The sequence below is a fragment of the Homalodisca vitripennis genome, unplaced genomic scaffold (assembly GCF_021130785.1).
Source record: "Homalodisca vitripennis isolate AUS2020 unplaced genomic scaffold, UT_GWSS_2.1 ScUCBcl_9259;HRSCAF=17693, whole genome shotgun sequence".
Classification (NCBI taxonomy): Eukaryota; Metazoa; Arthropoda; class Insecta; order Hemiptera; family Cicadellidae; genus Homalodisca; species Homalodisca vitripennis.
The window spans coordinates 1-21458 of NW_025785369.1; the positions used below are offsets into that span (position 1 = coordinate 1).

Below are 21458 nucleotides of genomic sequence, written 5' to 3' on the forward strand. Positions count from 1 at the left end.
ACTTACCATTTGCTATCAGAGGCTGATTTATGGGCAGATAATAATGTCTGTGATCCAAAATGACGGATTACATGACGTCACAGATTGACCCGCGGATCCGCGGGGTCAGCACGCGGAAAGAGTTTTGTCGCACAGAGCGCGGCTAAAAAGTCTAATAACGCGAGTGGCTACCATAAAAACAATCCAATTTGAAACTATTTCATTATATAGTGCAAAACAAAAACAAATAAAACTATATACAATATTTACAAGGTCTTGAGGGCATGGCTTTTACTGCTGGCCTCTGTGATGTATGTCAAAACAATTGACAGCACAAAGTCTTGGTTTACCTGGACAAACAGAACATGTATATGTTGTCATCTTCCTTTTCTTTTCATTCTTGTAGCATACCCTACAATCTTTACATTTTCTGTCACCCTTTTTATCCTGTTCTTCATTTTGTACAAGTTTATGGGTTGGGTATCTTGGTGGAGTAATGAGAGGAGCTTGCTGCTTTGGGGGTAAAAGACTCCCATCAACATAAAAAACCAGTCAATCGGTGAACCATTACCTGGTACATCTACTAGCAATCTATTGTTTCCGGTGAAAGAGATCTATCTTAGTCCATTTGTATTATTAGCCCATGAAGGGTTTATTACAATATCTTCACTATCACTACCCGAACTGTCAACAGCAGTGTTTCCACTGGATTCACTATCCATATCTGATGCTTCATCGTCAGTAGCACTATTTTCTGTAGCACGGTCGGCAGACATGGTGAAATGCGATATAAAACTTGTATAATACAATAGTACAATGTCACTACACATAAATAAACAACTCACTAAGAACGTATCACTTGCACATGCTAAAAACGCGGGAAACAGAAACGAAGTACAAGTCAAGGTCAACTCGGAACCACATGCCACGCTCAACGAGTACGAACCGTCCTGGCCGAGAGCTGGGCTCACACTGAGCAATAGTCGAGACTATGGCAACGCCCCGCGGATCCGCGTGGCGCGCACTGCTACGCCGCCGCTTACCCCGCGAATCCGCGGGGCCCGCACTGAACGTGTTAAAAACGCTACACCCAATAATTGCTCTGATTTACTATGTATGTATGTACTGTGCCAATGGCGCAGTGTAGCGGGTACAGTGGTTATTGCAAGATAACCAGATCAAGCAACGTCGAGCGTGGCTGCTGCTTGGATAGGTGACCGCTGAGCGATCCTGTCCTTGCAAGCGGCCCGCCTGCCCGGCCATTGGTGGTGGTACGGAAGTCACCTTTAAGCCGTTGGTCCCCAGGTTAAGTGTTAGAGAGGGCTTCTTAGCCCTAACTTCGCCTGGTAAAATAAGACATTCTTTATTTTTATGAGTTAATGAGTACCTTGTATTCATACATCATATATACATATCCCTGTTCCATAGCTAGATTCACCTGAGTCAGCAAACTGAGTTAGCAACTGCCTCAGGACATCAGGCTTACAGATTACTAACAAATTATTAATTATTTACAGGTAATCCAGAAGTAGGAGGAGATAGTGAAGGCAGAAGAGCAGAACGAAGAAGGAAAAAAAAATTTAAAAAGATGAAGAGTTTCGTTCCAGGTAAACCTATTATACATTACAAAATAAAGGTATCTTGTAATATACCTAGTGTCCAAAAAATCCCGGGACTTGATTACGTTTATTAATAATTGCAAATTTAAGCCATCTTTGAATTGCTGTCATTATTTTTCAGTTGGATACATTTATGGAATTGAATGATACTGGGATTTCAAGCTCTACACTTGCCGTTATGAAAAAGGCTGCACTCCAAGTACATCAAAAAGCTGACTGGGCCAGCAGAATCAATGGTAAAATATCACATTTCATCCTTTATTTTTCCTATTAACTTGTATTTTAGTCTCATCTTAGTCATCAATCGAGCCACAGCACATATTCCAAACCCTGATTTTCATGTTGTGTATTTTTACAACTTTTCCAGAGCCACCTAACTTGAGATTCTTTCTCATTAACAAGGACGCACACTTCAGGCAGATTTAGTTCGTTCAGTAGCAAGTCTTGACACGGAGGTTTTAACAAAGTCCAAAATGCAACAGAACAATATATTTTTGCTTAGACAAGTCACTTAATGAATCAATAGAATTAAAAGAATATCTTGATTTTTTTTTTACAGCGGTTTTTAGGTGTCTTCAACTTTTTTATATGCATATCAGTTGAAAACTTACATTCTGTGAGCCATTTGTGGATTTTAAATATATCTTATTATAGTGCTCTGCCCCACGGAACCATATCTTTATATACAGGGTGAGTTTTTTAAAGTGATCCAATAGCTAACTTTTTAATTACACGACTTAGCACCACACTTTAAATTTGGAACTTGCTCAATTTTAAGTTTCACTCAGGGATACACTTTCAGATTTTTTGAAGATGGCCGCCATTTTCCAATATGGCGGTCAACTTTAAAATCTCTTATGGAACACCCTGTATTTTATGTTGTTTTTAGATTCTACTCAACAAAATAATACATTATTGCTTTTGAGAGTTTTTCAATATCTCTAATGGTTCAGGAGCTACGTGGACTGGAAGTTGTCATAATTTTTGCCAATATGGCGGCCAACTTTAAAATATTTTATGGAAAACCCTGTATTTTATGTTGTTTTTATATTCTACACTACAAAATAAGACATTTTTGTGTTTTAGAGTTTTTCTATATCTCTAATGGTTCAGGAGCTACGTGGACTGCAAGTTTTTATCATCAGTCCGAAAAAATCCGAAAACTTGCAGTCCACGTAGCTCCTGAATACACTCGATTTTATTGTAACTGTTAATACACTAAAACTAATTAATTTACTATTGAAAACTTAGAAACTGAAACAGATTAGCATCAGATCAGTTGCCATCACACACAAGACTGATTTGACTGTGTTCTGTATATCAGTGATGATGTCTGAACTCTAAACCTTCCTATCACTCTGCAATGTCAACAATGACTTTCCAACTATAAACTGGTGATCATAACTTGTCAAGATGGCTAGTAATTCTGTGTCTAGTTTGTAGCTGGTCATGTACCAAATAATGTTGGAATAAATTTACTCTTGGTTTTATTCTATTTAATTTTCATATATTTTTACTTTGTAACGACTGCCTGACCTCTGTACTAAAATATTACAGAAATTGAAGGTGATTCCAGAATATTAATATTCGAATTATCAATGAGACATCGAAGACGATATAAAATATTTTTTGATTAGTAAGCTCTGAGTGAATACTCAGTACGATTTATTACTGAATTGTTAACTATTAAATATTATCTGGTTTGTCTAAAATAAAATCACAGTTCTAAATAAAAATAATGGATTTTACAATGGCAAATTAATAAGTTCAAAGGTTCAGAATTTTCATCACTCTATTTTCCACAAAGAATTGACAAACCGTTTAGTAAATTTAAAAGGTCCTTTGGCAAACAAAATATTAATCAAATATATCAAACTAAAAATCAGAGCTCTCTTCTGAAATAAAATAATAAAGTTTTAAAATAAAAATCAAATACCACTTGGAAATAACTAAAATAAAAATGTTCACTTCTGAGTTCACTCAAAATTCAAAATAAAAATTTAAACTTCTCTTTCCACTAGTTGAACCTTAACTTTCAAGTCTCTGCAATTCAGATTACAACTCTCTCAAAAAATTATCAATTCAAGGCAGTGAACCGCCTTCCTAAAAATTTAAAACTACCAGTACTAACTTGCCAAAGGATTACATATTCGTTTTTACCCTAACTTCTCACAATCTAATTTAAAATTAAATCCCAATATTTCGTTCCCAAAATTTTCATTTAATTTAAGTTTTAATAAAATAATCCAATGTAGCTTTAAAAACGCTACACCCAATAATTGCTCTGATTTACTATGTATAGTCATAGTCATAGTCATAGATCTTTATTCAAAGCTGTAATATTATAAATACAGTCAGAATAGTGTCACAAATACAGATAGACTAATATCATCACAGATACAGGTTAACCTATCTAAAATCTTATGTTAACTTAACATAAACATTGTTAATTTAAACAACTAAAATTAACTCAATTTTTATTTATAATTTAATGGCCCAAGCCCTCAAAAAATTCTTCAAAAGAATAAAATGATCGTGATATGAGATAATTTTTTAATTTATTTCTAAACGGATTGATTCCTTCAATTTTTTTTACGTCAATAGGAATGTATTGAATAAATCGTGTACCAGCGTATTCAGTTTTCTTTTTAAACAGCTCTAATTTATGATTTTCCAAAATTATACCACTCCTAGTATTATATCTATGAGTGGTATAGTTAGGTATATTTTTAAATTTTGTGTAAGTTATTGTATCGTATATGTATTGACTGTAAACAGTTAAAATTCTTAATTGTGCAAATAAATGTTTAACGGTTGCTTGCCATGGTAAATTTAAGAATTAACCGTATTGATTTTTTTTTGTAGTATAAGAATTTTTTCAAGGTTTTTATTTGAAGTAGCTCCATATACACTGATCCCGTAGCTTATATGGGAATGTATTAAAGAAAAATAAATTTGTTTTAAAGTATCCTGGTTACAAAGGTTTGCCATTTGCCTAAGGGCGTACAGGCCAGATGATGCTTTTTTTATTACGGTTTGTACATGTTGATTCCAGCTTAAATTTTGATCTATTATTAGACCTAGGAAACAAGTTTCCTCTACCTCCATTATATTTTGGTTATTTATCTTAATGTCATATTGAAAATTAAACTTCGATTGGTGTGTTTTAAAGGGTATAAAATGTGTTTTGCCGGGGTTAAGTAACAAATTTTTTTTAGTTAAAAAAGAGTTAATTTTATTCAAACAATTAAGAGATGATGTTTCAATTACCTTGGGATCCTTTCCTTTGACAATTACGCTTGCATCATCAGCGTATAAACACATTTTGTTTTCCTCTGCTACTGTAGAAAGTCCTGTTATATAGCAAATAAATAGTAAGGGACCCAAAATTGAACCTTGTGGTACGCCATACTTTATGAGTTTTTTTTTCGGATACAAAATTAATTTTGTCTTTATTTATTAAGTATGATAATTCAACGTATTGATTACGGTTACTGATGTAAGAGTGAAACCAATTTACTTCTTTATTTTTTAAGCCTAAATCTTCCAGAACATTTATAAGTTCGTCATGAATTACGCTGTCAAACGCTCTTGTCAAATCCATAAAAATTCCTAAAGGTCTATTACCTTTATCTAATTCCTCTATTAAATTTTGCACAAATTCTACTGATGCAGTAATTGTTGACCTGCCTGGACGAAAACCATGTTGTTGATTATCAAGAAAATCATTTTCCGACAGATAGTTTAACAGTTGTTCATTAACAACTTTCTCAAATATTTTAGAAAACGTCGATAATAATGATACTGGCCTGTAGCTCTCCGGCACCTGAGGATCTCCTTTTTTGTAAATAGGAATTACTTTAGCCGTTTTCAGTTCATCTGGGAATTTACCAGATATTAGAGAAGAGTTTATAGTGTGTGTTAACGGTCTTAATAAATGCCTTATTGCTTTTTTTATTATTACAATTGGTACTTCATCAAAACCAGTAGAATATTTATTATTAAATGAACTGACAATTTTTTTAACTTGCTGTTGTGTAACTTGACTGAATCGAAATACTTTTAAATTTGGATTCCAATCTCTATTACAATAATTTGAGGATTTAGGCACATCTTCATCACCATGGGATATCTGCTGATCCACAACATTGATGAAGAAGTTATTAAAAACATTGCAAACTCTACCTGGATCCAACAACAGTTTTTCTTTATTAAGCAACATAATGTTTTTCTTTTAAATTCTTATTTTTACCAGTTTGCATGTTAATTAACTTCCAGGTTGTTTTGTTAACGTTACTTGAACATTTTATTTTTTTATCAAAAAATCTTTTTTTAGCTTGAATAATTTTTAGTTTAAGATCACGTTTTTTTAATTTTTAGCTGCTTTAAGTTATTATTTTGTTTGTTCTTCCTATATATCTTTTCTTGCTCAATTAAATCTGTTCTTTCGTTTTTAATCTCTTCTGTCACCCAATTGTTTTTGGATATGCAATTAGGTCTTAGACTAGATACTTTAGGGAAACAAATGTTAAAATAATGCAAAAAAATAGAATGGAAAGTATGAAACTTGTCATTGACACCAGACATATAAACATCTATCCAACTTTCTGATCCTAAAAGTTTTAAGAAAGTTTTAATATTACTTTCGCTAAATTTTTCTTGTTAATTCTCTATATTTATTATGTTTATTGCTATCTGTATCATAAAAATTACCAACTTCCATCAATTGCCCGTCATGATCAGATACTGCTGTGATAATCCCCTCCACTTTTATATATTTTTTATCAATATTGGTTATAAAGTTGTCAATTGATGTTGCAGTTTCTTTACTAAATCTAGTAGGAAAATTAACTGCATAATACACTCCATGTTCAGTTAATATATTTCTAAAACTTTTTAAAGTCAGATTATTATTTAAAATATTTATATTGATGTCCCCAGCGATAATAATGTTACCAAAGTTATTGCAGAGAACATTCAGCAGTTGGTCCAGTTTTTCAAAAAAGTTATTGATTAGACTATTATTTGGAGATCTGTATAGGCAAACAATTACAACAACAACATTTGCAATGGTAATTTCTGAAACACAACATTCAAATTCCTTTTCAGTTATTAATTTTGTCAATTGAAAATTTACTTATATTTTTACTTTTGATCCCATTTTTAGTTAACACCATAACCCCTCCTCGTGTAGTTTTAGAACGGCAAAAAAAGAACTTACTGAGTAATTACATACATTAAGCCGAGAAATTTTCATTTTCGTTCAAACTGTGCTCACTAAGAGCTACAACATCGGGATTCAATTCCTCAAGAGCAATTTCTAAAAGGTCAATTCTCGTAGGTAGGTATTGTACATTTGATGGAAGATGGTAATTTTTTTACATTTTTTCTAATTTACCAAGTTTTAACCTACATTGTTTTTGTTTAACTCCTTTTCTAAAAAATTTGTCCGATGTACACTTGACATCGCTGCTTCAGGTGTAGAAGAGCCAAGTAAAGGGTCAATATCACTCAATTCACCAACCTCACTTGAAATATTGAGCACTGACTTCCTGAAACCAACAACACTTTCACTTGACTCTTGAGGCATATTCAGGGCATCCTCCTCCATATTCAAGCTGTCACCAGTTTCCACATCCATAACTTGCTGGTCACTGCTGAGGTTTACAGCGGCAGATGCAGGCAGTGGTGGAAAAGACCTCATCTCCATCATGTCAGGAACATCTGTCGGGCCATCTTTCCTCTCATTAAAAGACGTTGAAGTTTGTGAGAGAGACAAACAGCTGTTTAGGTCAGGCGTTGACGGTGGAGGTTTTAGCTCTTGACTTAAAGAAGATAAAATTAGCTGGCGTAAACAACTCACAAACTTCTCATGTGATAGTCCGTTTCGCAGCACCCCATATGGTTGTTCATTATGAGTGATAACAAAAACTTGTGCATTGGTTGTCAGACGAAATTCAATAAGCTTGTGAATAAAAAGATCAGGAGGCAGGCAGTCCCTAACACAACCCAAAGGCGAGCATATAAGTCTCTTAAGTCCTCTCTCTTTGAAGTCTTTGGTCATTTGGTTAAATGCGGAGATGTAGTCAGCTGCTGTAGGCTTTTTGTGATATATAGCTTTAGTTACAAGTCCGTACACATGTATGTACTGTGCCAATGGCGCAGTGTAGCGGGTACAGTGGTTATTGCAAGATAACCAGATCAAGCAACGTCGAGCGTGGCTGCTGCTTGGATAGGTGACCGCTGAGCGATCCTGTCCTTGCAAGCGGCCCGCCTGCCCGGCCATTGGTGGTGGTACGGAAGTCACCTTTAAGCCGTTGGTCCCCAGGTTAAGTGTTAGAGAGGGCTTCTTAGCCCTAACTTCGCCTGGTAAAATAAGACATTCTTTATTTTTTATGAGTTAATGAGTACCTTGTATTCATACATCATATATACATATCCCTGTTCCATAGCTAGATTCACCTGAGTCAGCAAACTGAGTTAGCAACTGCCTCAGGACATCAGGCTTACAGATTACTAACAAATTATTAATTATTTACAGGTAATCCAGAAGTAGGAGGAGATAGTGAAGGCAGAAGAGCAGAACGAAGAAGGAAAAAAAATTTAAAAAAGATGAAGAGTTTCGTTCCAGGTAAACCTATTATATATTACAAAATAAAGGTATCTTGTAATATACCTAGTGTCCAAAAAATTCCGGGACTTGATTACGTTTATTAATAATTGCAAATTTAAGCCATCTTTGAATTGCTGTCATTATTTTTCAGTTGGATACATTTATGGAATTGAATGATACTGGGATTTCAAGCTCTACACTTGCCGTTATGAAAAAGGCTGCACTCCAAGTACATCAAAAAGCTGACTGGGCCAGCAGAATCAATGGTAAAATATCACATTTCATCCTTTATTTTTCCTATTAACTTGTATTTTAGTCTCATCTTAGTCATCAATCGAGCCACAGCACATATTCCAAACCCTGATTTTCATGTTGTGTATTTTTACAACTTTTCCAGAGCCACCTAACTTGAGATTCTTTCTCATTAACAAGGACGCACACTTCAGGCAGATTTAGTTTCGTTCAGTAGCAAGTCTTGACACGGAGGTTTTAACAAAGTCCAAAATGCAACAGAACAATATATTTTTGCTTAGACAAGTCACTTAATGAATCAATAGAATTAAAAGAATATCTTGATTTTTTTTTTACAGCGGTTTTAGGTGTCTTCAACTTTTTTATATGCATATCAGTTGAAAACTTACATTCTGTGAGCCATTTGTGGATTTTAAATATATCTTATTATAGTGCTCTGCCCCACGGAACCATATCTTTATATACAGGGTGAGTTTTTTAAAGTGATCCAATAGCTAACTTTTTAATTACACGACTTAGCACCACACTTTAAATTTGGAACTTGCTCAATTTTAAGTTTCACTCAGGGATACACTTTCAGATTTTTTGAAGATGGCCGCCATTTTCCAATATGGCGGTCAACTTTAAAATCTCTTATGGAACACCCTGTAATTTTATGTTGTTTTTAGATTCTACTCAACAAAATAATACATTATTGCTTTTGAGAGTTTTTCAATATCTCTAATGGTTCAGGAGCTACGTGGACTGGAAGTTGTCATAATTTTTGCCAATATGGCGGCCAACTTTAAAATATTTTATGGAAAACCCTGTATTTTATGTTGTTTTTATATTCTACACTACAAAATAAGACATTTTTGTGTTTTAGAGTTTTTCTATATCTCTAATGGTTCAGGAGCTACGTGGACTGCAAGTTTTTATCATCAGTCCGAAAAAATCCGAAAACTTGCAGTCCACGTAGCTCCTGAATACACTCGATTTTATTGTAACTGTTAATACACTAAAACTAATTAATTTACTATTGAAAACTTAGAAACTGAAACAGATTAGCATCAGATCAGTTGCCATCACACACAAGACTGATTTGACTGTGTTCTGTATATCAGTGATGATGTCTGAACTCTAAACCTTCCTATCACTCTGCAATGTCAACAATGACTTTCCAACTATAAACTGGTGATCATAACTTGTCAAGATGGCTAGTAATTCTGTGTCTAGTTTGTAGCTGGTCATGTACCAAATAATGTTGGAATAAATTTACTCTTGGTTTTATTCTATTTAATTTTCATATATTTTTACTTTGTAACGACTGCCTGACCTCTGTACTAAAATATTACAGAAATTGAAGGTGATTCCAGAATATTAATATTCGAATTATCAATGAGACATCGAAGACGATATAAAATATTTTTTGATTAGTAAGCTCTGAGTGAATACTCAGTACGATTTATTACTGAATTGTTAACTATTAAATATTATCTGGTTTGTCTAAAATAAAATCACAGTTCTAAATAAAAATAATGGATTTTACAATGGCAAATTAATAAGTTCAAAGGTTCAGAATTTTCATCACTCTATTTTCCACAAAGAATTGACAAACCGTTTAGTAAATTTAAAAGGTCCTTTGGCAAACAAAATATTAATCAAATATATCAAACTAAAAATCAGAGCTCTCTTCTGAAATAAAATAATAAAGTTTTCAAATAAAAATCAAATACCACTTGGAAATAACTAAAATAAAAATGTTCACTTCTGAGTTCACTCAAAATTCAAAATAAAAATTTAAACTTCTCTTTCCACTAGTTGAACCTTAACTTTCAAGTCTCTGCAATTCAGATTACAACTCTCTCAAAAAATTATCAATTCAAGGCAGTGAACCGCCTTCCTAAAAATTTAAAACTACCAGTACTAACTTGCCAAAGGATTACATATTCGTTTTTTACCCTAACTTCTCACAATCTAATTTAAAATTAAATCCCAATATTTCGTTCCCAAAATTTTCATTTAATTTAAGTTTTAATAAAATAATCCAATGTAGCTTTAAAAACGCTACACCCAATAATTGCTCTGATTTACTATGTATAGTCATAGTCATAGTCATAGATCTTTATTCAAAGCTGTAATATTATAAATACAGTCAGAATAGTGTCACAAATACAGATAGACTAATATCATCACAGATACAGGTTAACCTATCTAAAATCTTATGTTAACTTAACATAAACATTGTTAATTTAAACAACTAAAATTAACTCAATTTTTATTTATATTTAATGGCCCAAGCCCTCAAAAAATTCTTCAAAAGAATAAAATGATCGTGATATGAGATAATTTTTTAATTTATTTCTAAACGGATTGATTCCTTCAATTTTTTTTTACGTCAATAGGAATGTATTGAATAAATCGTGTACCAGCGTATTCAGTTTTCTTTTTAAACAGCTCTAATTTATGATTTTCCAAAATTATACCACTCCTAGTATTATATCTATGAGTGGTATAGTTAGGTATATTTTTAAATTTTGTGTAAGTTATTGTATCGTATATGTATTGACTGTAAACAGTTAAAATTCTTAATTGTGCAAATAAATGTTTTAACGGTTGCTTTGCCATGGTAAATTTAGAATTAACCGTATTGATTTTTTTTGTGTAGTATAAGAATTTTTTCAAGGTTTTTATTTGAAGTAGCTCCATATACACTGATCCCGTAGCTTATATGGGAATGTATTAAAGAAAAAATAAATTTGTTTTAAAGTATCCTGGTTACAAAGGTTTGCCATTTGCCTAAGGGCGTACAGGCCAGATGATGCTTTTTTTATTACGGTTTGTACATGTTGATTCCAGCTTAAATTTTGATCTATTATTAGACCTAGGAAACAAGTTTCCTCTACCTCCATTATATTTTGGTTATTTATCTTAATGTCATATTGAAAATTAAACTTCGATTGGTGTGTTTTAAAGGGTATAAAATGTGTTTTGCCGGGGTTAAGTAACAAATTTTTTTTAGTTAAAAAAGAGTTAATTTTATTCAAACAATTAAGAGATGATGTTTCAATTACCTTGGGATCCTTTCCTTTGACAATTACGCTTGCATCATCAGCGTATAAACACATTTTGTTTTCCTCTGCTACTGTAGAAAGTCCTGTTATATAGCAAATAAATAGTAAGGGACCCAAAATTGAACCTTGTGGTACGCCATACTTTATGAGTTTTTTTTCGGATACAAAATTAATTTTGTCTTTATTTATTAAGTATGATAATTCAACGTATTGATTACGGTTACTGATGTAAGAGTGAAACCAATTTATTTCTTTATTTTTTAAGCCTAAATCTTCCAGAACATTTATAAGTTCGTCATGAATTACGCTGTCAAACGCTCTTGTCAAATCCATAAAAATTCCTAAAGGTCTATTACCTTTATCTAATTCCTCTATTAAATTTTGCACAAATTCTACTGATGCAGTAATTGTTGACCTGCCTGGACGAAAACCATGTTGTTGATTATCAAGAAAATCATTTTCCGACAGATAGTTTAACAGTTGTTCATTAACAACTTTCTCAAATATTTTAGAAAACGTCGATAATAATGATACTGGCCTGTAGCTCTCCGGCACCTGAGGATCTCCTTTTTTGTAAATAGGAATTACTTTAGCCGTTTTCAGTTCATCTGGGAATTTACCAGATATTAGAGAAGAGTTTATAGTGTGTGTTAACGGTCTTAATAAATGCCTTATTGCTTTTTTTATTATTACAATTGGTACTTCATCAAAACCAGTAGAATATTTATTATTAAATGAACTGACAATTTTTTTAACTTGCTGTTGTGTAACTTGACTGAATCGAAATACTTTTAAATTTGGATTCCAATCTCTATTACAATAATTTGAGGATTTAGGCACATCTTCATCACGATGGGATATCTGCTGATCCACAACATTGATGAAGAAGTTATTAAAAACATTGCAAACTCTACCTGGATCCAACAACAGTTTTTTCTTTATTAAGCAACATAATGTTTTCTTTTAAATTCTTATTTTTTACCAGTTTGCATGTTAATTAACTTCCAGGTTGTTTTGTTAACGTTACTTGAACATTTTATTTTTTTATCAAAAAATCTTTTTTTAGCTTGAATAATTTTTAGTTTAAGATCACGTTTTTTAATTTTTAGCTGCTTTAAGTTATTATTTTGTTTGTTCTTCCTATATATCTTTTCTTGCTCAATTAAAATCTGTTCTTTCGTTTTTAATCTCTTCTGTCACCCAATTGTTTTTGGATATGCAATTAGGTCTTAGACTAGATACTTTAGGGAAACAAATGTTAAAATAATGCAAAAAAATAGAATGGAAAGTATGAAACTTGTCATTGACACCAGACATATAAAACATCTATCCAACTTTCTGATCCTAAAAGTTTTAAGAAAGTTTTAATATTACTTTCGCTAAATTTTCTTGTTAATTCTCTATATTTATTATGTTTATTGCTATCTGTATCATAAAAATTACCAACTTCCATCAATTGCCCGTCATGATCAGATACTGCTGTGATAATCCCCTCCACTTTTATATATTTTTTATCAATATTGGTTATAAAGTTGTCAATTGATGTTGCAGTTTCTTTACTAAATCTAGTAGGAAAATTAACTGCATAATACACTCCATGTTCAGTTAATATATTTCTAAAACTTTTTAAAGTCAGATTATTATTTAAAATATTTATATTGATGTCCCCAGCGATAATAATGTTTACCAAAGTTATTGCAGAGAACATTCAGCAGTTGGTCCAGTTTTTCAAAAAAGTTATTGATTAGACTATTATTTGGAGATCTGTATAGGCAAACAATTACAACAACAACATTTGCAATGGTAATTTCTGAAACACAACATTCAAATTCCTTTTCAGTTATTAATTTGTCAATTGAAAATTTACTTATATTTTTACTTTTGATCCCATTTTTAGTTAACACCATAACCCCTCCTCGTGTAGTTTTAGAACGGCAAAAAAAAGAACTTACTGAGTAATTACATACATTAAGCCGAGAAATTTCATTTTCGTTCAAACTGTGCTCACTAAGAGCTACAACATCGGGATTCAATTCCTCAAGAGCAATTTCTAAAAGGTCAATTCTCGTAGGTAGGTATTGTACATTTTGATGGAAGATGGTAATTTTTTTACATTTTTCTAATTTACCAAGTTTTAACCTACATTGTTTTTGTTTAACTCCTTTTCTAAAAAATTTGTCCGATGTACACTTGACATCGCTGCTTCAGGTGTAGAAGAGCCAAGTAAAGGGTCAATATCACTCAATTCACCAACCTCACTTGAAATATTGAGCACTGACTTCCTGAAACCAACAACACTTTCACTTGACTCTTGAGGCATATTCAGGGCATCCTCCTCCATATTCAAGCTGTCACCAGTTTCCACATCCATAACTTGCTGGTCACTGCTGAGGTTTACAGCGGCAGATGCAGGCAGTGGTGGAAAAGACCTCATCTCCATCATGTCAGGAACATCTGTCGGGCCATCTTTCCTCTCATTAAAAGACGTTGAAGTTTGTGAGAGAGACAAACAGCTGTTTAGGTCAGGCGTTGACGGTGGAGGTTTTAGCTCTTGACTTAAAGAAGATAAAATTAGCTGGCGTAAACAACTCACAAACTTCTCATGTGATAGTCCGTTTCGCAGCACCCCATATGGTTGTTCATTATGAGTGATAACAAAAACTTGTGCATTGGTTGTCAGACGAAATTCAATAAGCTTGTGAATAAAAAGATCAGGAGGCAGGCAGTCCCTAACACAACCCAAAGGCGAGCATATAAGTCTCTTAAGTCCTCTCTCTTTGAAGTCTTTGGTCATTTGGTTAAATGCGGAGATGTAGTCAGCTGCTGTAGGCTTTTTGTGATATATAGCTTTAGTTACAAGTCCGTACACATGTATGTACTGTGCCAATGGCGCAGTGTAGCGGGTACAGTGGTTATTGCAAGATAACCAGATCAAGCAACGTCGAGCGTGGCTGCTGCTTGGATAGGTGACCGCTGAGCGATCCTGTCCTTGCAAGCGGCCCGCCTGCCCGGCCATTGGTGGTGGTACGGAAGTCACCTTTAAGCCGTTGGTCCCCAGGTTAAGTGTTAGAGAGGGCTTCTTAGCCCTAACTTCGCCTGGTAAAATAAGACATTCTTTATTTTTATGAGTTAATGAGTACCTTGTATTCATACATCATATATACATATCCCTGTTCCATAGCTAGATTCACCTGAGTCAGCAAACTGAGTTAGCAACTGCCTCAGGACATCAGGCTTACAGATTACTAACAAATTATTAATTATTTACAGGTAATCCAGAAGTAGGAGGAGATAGTGAAGGCAGAAGAGCAGAACGAAGAAGGAAAAAAAAATTTAAAAAAGATGAAGAGTTTCGTTCCAGGTAAACCTATTATATATTACAAAATAAAGGTATCTTGTAATATACCTAGTGTCCAAAAAATTCCGGGACTTGATTACGTTTATTAATAATTGCAAATTTAAGCCATCTTTGAATTGCTGTCATTATTTTTCAGTTGGATACATTTATGGAATTGAATGATACTGGGATTTCAAGCTCTACACTTGCCGTTATGAAAAAGGCTGCACTCCAAGTACATCAAAAAGCTGACTGGGCCAGCAGAATCAATGGTAAAATATCACATTTCATCCTTTATTTTTCCTATTAACTTGTATTTTAGTCTCATCTTAGTCATCAATCGAGCCACAGCACATATTCCAAACCCTGATTTTCATGTTGTGTATTTTTACAACTTTTCCAGAGCCACCTAACTTGAGATTCTTTCTCATTAACAAGGACGCACACTTCAGGCAGATTTAGTTCGTTCAGTAGCAAGTCTTGACACGGAGGTTTTAACAAAGTCCAAAATGCAACAGAACAATATATTTTTGCTTAGACAAGTCACTTAATGAATCAATAGAATTAAAAGAATATCTTGATTTTTTTTTTACAGCGGTTTTAGGTGTCTTCAACTTTTTTATATGCATATCAGTTGAAAACTTACATTCTGTGAGCCATTTGTGGATTTTAAATATATCTTATTATAGTGCTCTGCCCCACGGAACCATATCTTTATATACAGGGTGAGTTTTTTAAAGTGATCCAATAGCTAACTTTTTAATTACACGACTTAGCACCACACTTTAAATTTGGAACTTGCTCAATTTTAAGTTTCACTCAGGGATACACTTTCAGATTTTTTGAAGATGGCCGCCATTTTCCAATATGGCGGTCAACTTTAAAATCTCTTATGGAACACCCTGTATTTTATGTTGTTTTTAGATTCTACTCAACAAAATAATACATTATTGCTTTTGAGAGTTTTTCAATATCTCTAATGGTTCAGGAGCTACGTGGACTGGAAGTTGTCATAATTTTTTGCCAATATGGCGGCCAACTTTAAAATATTTTATGGAAAACCCTGTATTTTATGTTGTTTTTATATTCTACACTACAAAATAAGACATTTTTGTGTTTTAGAGTTTTTCTATATCTCTAATGGTTCAGGAGCTACGTGGACGTGCAAAGTTTTTTATCATCAGTCCGATAAAAATCCGAAATCTTGCAGTCCACGTCAGCTCCTGAATACACTCTGATTTTATTGTAACTGTTAATACAAATAATACTAATTAATTTACTATTGAAAACTATAGAAACTGAAACAGATTTTGCATCAGAGCAGCTTTGCCATCAACACACCAAGACTGATTTGACTGTGTGATGTATATCAGTGAGGTTGTCTGAACTCTAAACCTTCCTATCACTCTGCAAGGTCAACAATGACTTTCCAACTATATACTGGGTGATCATAAAATTCTTGTCAAGATGGCGAGTAATTCTGTGTCTAGTTTGTTAGCGGGTACATGTTCCAAATAATGGGGGTAGATTAATGGTAAGCGGGAGGGGTTGGATTGTATGTATGGTGCATATGTTGTTGACTTGGGTATGTCTGCCGGTCACGGGTACTAAAATCATTACAGATAATTGAAGGTTGATTCCTAGAATATTAATATTCGAATTTTCAATGAGACATTCGAAGGTAGATTTTATTCATATTTTTTCTTGAGTAGTAATAGCTCTAGGAAGTGGATTGATCTGCTGGACGAGATTTATTACTGATCATTTGTAACTATTAAATATTATTTGGTTTCGTCTGAAAAACTAAAATAACAGTTCTAAATATATAAATAAGGGATTTATTACAATGGCAAAATTAATAAGTTCATTGGTTCAGGATTTTCATCCCTCTTAGTGTCCACCAAAGAAATTGTACACATCGTTTAGGGTCACTTTGGCAAACAAAAATATTAATCTCAATATATCAAACTAAAAATCAGAACTCTCTTCTGAAATAAAATAATCAGTTTCTCTTCCCCCATTAAAACAACTCATCCCCCCACTAAACTACCACTTGGCAACCAGATAATCTATATTTAAAAGGTTGCAACGTCTGAGTTCACCTCATTTTTCAAAATAAAAATTTAAACTTCTGCTTTCCACTAGTTTGAACCTTAACTTTCAAGTCTTCTGCAATTTCAGATTACAACTCTCTCAAAAAATTATCAATTCAAGGCAGTGAACCGCCTTCCTTAAAACATCAAAAAGCTGGACTGGGCCAGATTAATCAATGGTACTAAATATCACATTTCATTTCCTGTATTTTTCCTATTAACTTGTTATTTTAGTCTCAGCTTTAGTCATCAATCGAGCCACTGCACATATTCTAATTGAAATGGAAAAAAAATGCTGAAGAGTTTCGTTCCCAAGCCCTTTTTAATTTAAATATAAGGTAAACCTTCTTCTTTGCTTCTTAGTACTCTTTTATGTTAGACAACTTAAGACACTAAGAATTTACGTCAAAAGCATAAAGTGTTGATCTGGATAAATTTGAAGCACACCTATAAATTGGTAGTTTACATTAACAGGTGTTTTCTGAAATTATTTATATTTGGTGAACCCAATTTTGCGTAAGATGTGTTATATTAGTAAATTATAGTAACAATGTGGTTATGTGCACCAACAACCATTTGAGGTTCTATGTTTGTAGCTACTATTGGTTGGCATAATTGCTGTCAACTAAACATTATGTGTGCGACACATTATTGTGTTAATGTATTTTTTTTTAAAAAGAACTACATAATGTTAAATCATTCACATTTCCCTCTTTGCACGAGTCCTACTTATGTAGCCTAATCTTATGTAATTTTGGGATATACCTCACTAAAGGAAATGATAGCAATATTAGGCTAAACCTATATGCTTTGAGTTTGAATCGGTTGTTTATTGAGAAAAGCAAATAAAACAGTTATATTTGACAATATCAACTACTGTATAATAGTTACCATTACAAAGGACTAGAATGCTTAAACAGCTTACTGGATATATTAGATGCTGGTGGATTGCGTGACTTCTAAAGATCAAGAAGCTAAACCAAACTTGAAAATCAGACAATAGAATTTTTTTTAGTGTTTTTGATAAAACCTTTTTTTTTTTTTTAGGTTAGTAGTACCTAAGATGGCACCTTCCCTCTCCATCATAGACGGAGCCTCCCCTACGCATGCACCCCCAGTTGTTCTGGGTCTCGTCATTTGCTAAGAGGCTCTCAGCCCATGTGAAGGCCTCCTCTGCCCCATTCAGGGTTTCTGGTAGACAATTTTTGTTCACCACATGGTGATCTGTCAGGACAGAATTGGTTTTCCACAGAAATCCATTAGTGGGTAGCTGATATTCACCGGATGATGGCTTTTGTCAGGTTATATTTTACTCGCTTCGTGTTCCGCTTAATGATGTCAATGTCGAATACATGATATTGTAATTCCTGAAATCCTGTGAACCTCAAATAAAATCCTTATAAGCCTACCCTACATATTTTTAGATCAAAATTTTATTTTTAAATATTTTGCGGCGGCGGAGGAGCGCGGAGCCGAAGAGCACGAAGTGTCACTGTAAGATTAAAATGATGCTTAAAATATCCTCCTTTGTTCAAATCACGCCGAGAGCGCGTCTCAGGCGTCTTCTCATCGAGTTTCGGACGCCTTCACAAACTCCAGGTGTCTGCTTTAATGGTGTCTATTCCAATAGAAAATGTGTAAATCGGAGTTCCTTCAATGGTATCTATTGGGGAAGAGTAAACTATTGTTTTTAAATGTCCCCAAAGGTAAAAAGGCCAAAAGATTTAAGTTCGGTGATTTTGCTGGCCATGAAATTGGTCCACCTCGGCCTATCCATTGATTTGTGACACTCTCATTTATGGTGTCCACGAACAGCCAGAGAGTAGTGCGCAGGTTCCCCGTCATGCATTAACCACATGTTTTGGTGCAAATCACACACACAGATCATCAAGCAGGTTAGGTAGCTCGTCTCTTAACCCAAGTTCAAGTACAACCACGCCATTAAGCCTCGGGAAAAAGCGCGCGTGCGGATACGCCGAAAATATCGTGCTAATATTTCCAGCGCCAAACATGTACTAGAAAAGCTCGATGTTGTGGGCGATTAGGTTTGATAGCATGAGGATTTCCTTCCTGCCCAAGTGTGGTTTTTAATGGAAGTTAATGATAGCAATTAAAACTAATTTGTAATTAACCCTTAAAGCACCGTAAGCGCATATGCGCGCAGAGGATCCGACATTGCTCCGAACGCCCGTAAGCGCGAAGACGCGCAATATACTTGTTTTTTACCTTTTGAAACTGTTAGTTCAGCAGTTTGTCCGCAAGACTGTGAGGGGTGTATGGTACAGTAGTGTTAGTAGAGGTTGGGGGTCGTAGGTTTCACATCAGCGTTACACTCTTGATGATGAATATGAGACTAGATCGTTACTGAAAAATAACCGGTTTTTTTGTTGAACAGCTGGCAGTTTGGCAGTATTGCTCAACGCCGCAAGCGCATTTATGCGTAAATCACTGCCTCGCCCCGCGCCGGGCAGCTCTGGTGTCCGTCTTCATATCCTGTTGAAGCAGTGCGAATAGTTTGATCGTTGTCGGAGGCGACACTTGATAGAGATTGAGTACGAGATGTACGTGTTATATGATCAACGAGATAGTTAAGATTAAATTATATAGATATTGAAAGAGGGGGGGATTGGAGACGAAGGAGGAGTAGGAATCAAACAGGGATTACTTTAAATTGCGATAGAAGCAGCTGATCTGTTTTTCCTCGGGAGAAGGATACATTGTGACTATCGGATATTTATAATTATGTATACATATTGGGATGTATAATTATGTATACTTTCTCTTGTTCAGAAATTCTTCTACATTTATGTTTATTTTTTATATTTAGCAGCTTTGTTTTACTCCAATAAGTGTGCACAATATTTTATTTACTTCTATAAACATTTGAAAACCATTTTGTAATTATTATAAAAATAACAACCCTTAGAGGACTAAAAAATGTGGAAAATATTTGGTTTTCAAATTTTTGGCATGTAAAATTTTAATTTTTTAATTATAACTTTGCTATTAAATATGTAATATACTTATGCTTCTAGTTCTATTCTAGGACATATAAGCACAGGCGGAGTGGAGGCGATCGAGTGAATGAGAGGTAGCGAGTAATGAGGGGGGATAGAGAGTGAGGTAAAGGAGCGCGAGATGCGTGCAGGAGGGATGGTGTTAAGCAAGTGAGAGAGATAGAGATTAGTCTTTAACGCTACATAGTTAAGTCATGTGTATTTTGGGCAATAAATATGATAAAAGATATTTTTTGTTTGCAGTTTCTATTTTATTTTGTTACCTAAAAAAATAAGAAATTAATATTAAGAGTTGAGAAAATCTATTGCGGTTTTAGATTTTATAATAAATGAAAGTTAATCTTGGTTAGATGAAACTGTTTGGCGCTTTAATAAGGTTAAAAAAGTTTGGATCAGCACATTTTCCCAGAAGCCATCAGACAAAAATAACACGGGGAGCGTAGTCTTGTGGCAAAAGAATTTGGACATGCTGTCAGTGGTATGGGTGTTACTGGTACTCGTATAGTATTCTCCAAATACTAGTTTGGCTGACATTGAACTGTAATTGATAATTTCTCTAGTGCTCTTTTCAGGATAATCAGAAATTTCATTAAGTAACGAACTGCTTCTGAATTCAACAGTCCTACATGATCGGGGCGATGCGTGCATTACTATGCTCCCAAGACCTTCAAATAGAACCTGTTTCAGAAAGGCGTTGATGGGAATAGTTTCCAAAAAATCTCGCGCTTAGACACCTGCGGTTAGGAAAGTTTCTCATGATACACGTAGATTGTCTGCAGTTATATTCGCGTGCGCGGCGCAGGGGAGACCGCGGAGGGGGGGGGCGGCGGGGGGCGTTAAAGAATAGAATTGAATATAATTTTTGTATTGCGTTGACAATATATATTACTTGTATATGCTATAGTCATTAATACCAATTTTTTTACGGTTTAATCTTAAAAACTAATTCCATTCATTCGAGCTTTTCATATACACACATTGCACGAAGGCACACATTCATTTCACATAGCGCAGAGAGAGCAAACAAAATTCATAATTCGTGGGATCAACCCCCCCCAGGATTTGCAACACAGCCAGCGAATATCAATTCCCAAGTGGGCGTCCATGAACTCAGCCAACATGATAAAAAAGCACAGAGACACCAGGTAGTGTTTTAATTGGTTTTAAATTATATTTTGGATTTTTGGAGTGGTCGTAGAGAGGTGTAGTGTTTTTCAGGGAGATTGTTAATGAATTTTGATCCCAAAAGCTTGAGAAGGGAGGCATTCAAATTGCTGCTGTTCTAATTCTGTCCGGGCTCGGGAAAGCGCGCACCCCCGAGCTCTGTTTTGGCTCGATTTGTGTATATCACTGCCCTGCATTCAATGATACACTGATATCGAACAGTAAAAAGAAAGTCTCCTAAAATATACAAGACGGGTAGAGTTACAAGTTGAGCCTTCTCCCTGAAGGCACTTCGACATTACTCTCCTGTTGTTCAATTTTGCGATGATTC

The 21458-nt window shown here is 34.3% G+C and overlaps 1 long non-coding RNA gene across 1 annotated transcript; it reads left to right on the forward strand.

The window, feature by feature from the left end:
• The first annotated feature begins 1323 nt into the window (after window positions 1-1323).
• LOC124374602 lies at window positions 1324-15610 on the forward strand. The gene is made up of 6 exons (XR_006923583.1): window positions 1324-1586; window positions 1720-1834; window positions 8140-8229; window positions 8363-8477; window positions 14787-14877; window positions 15011-15610. It is a non-coding gene; the product is annotated as an uncharacterized LOC124374602 (long non-coding RNA).
• Window positions 15611-21458: the final 5848 nt, after the last annotated feature.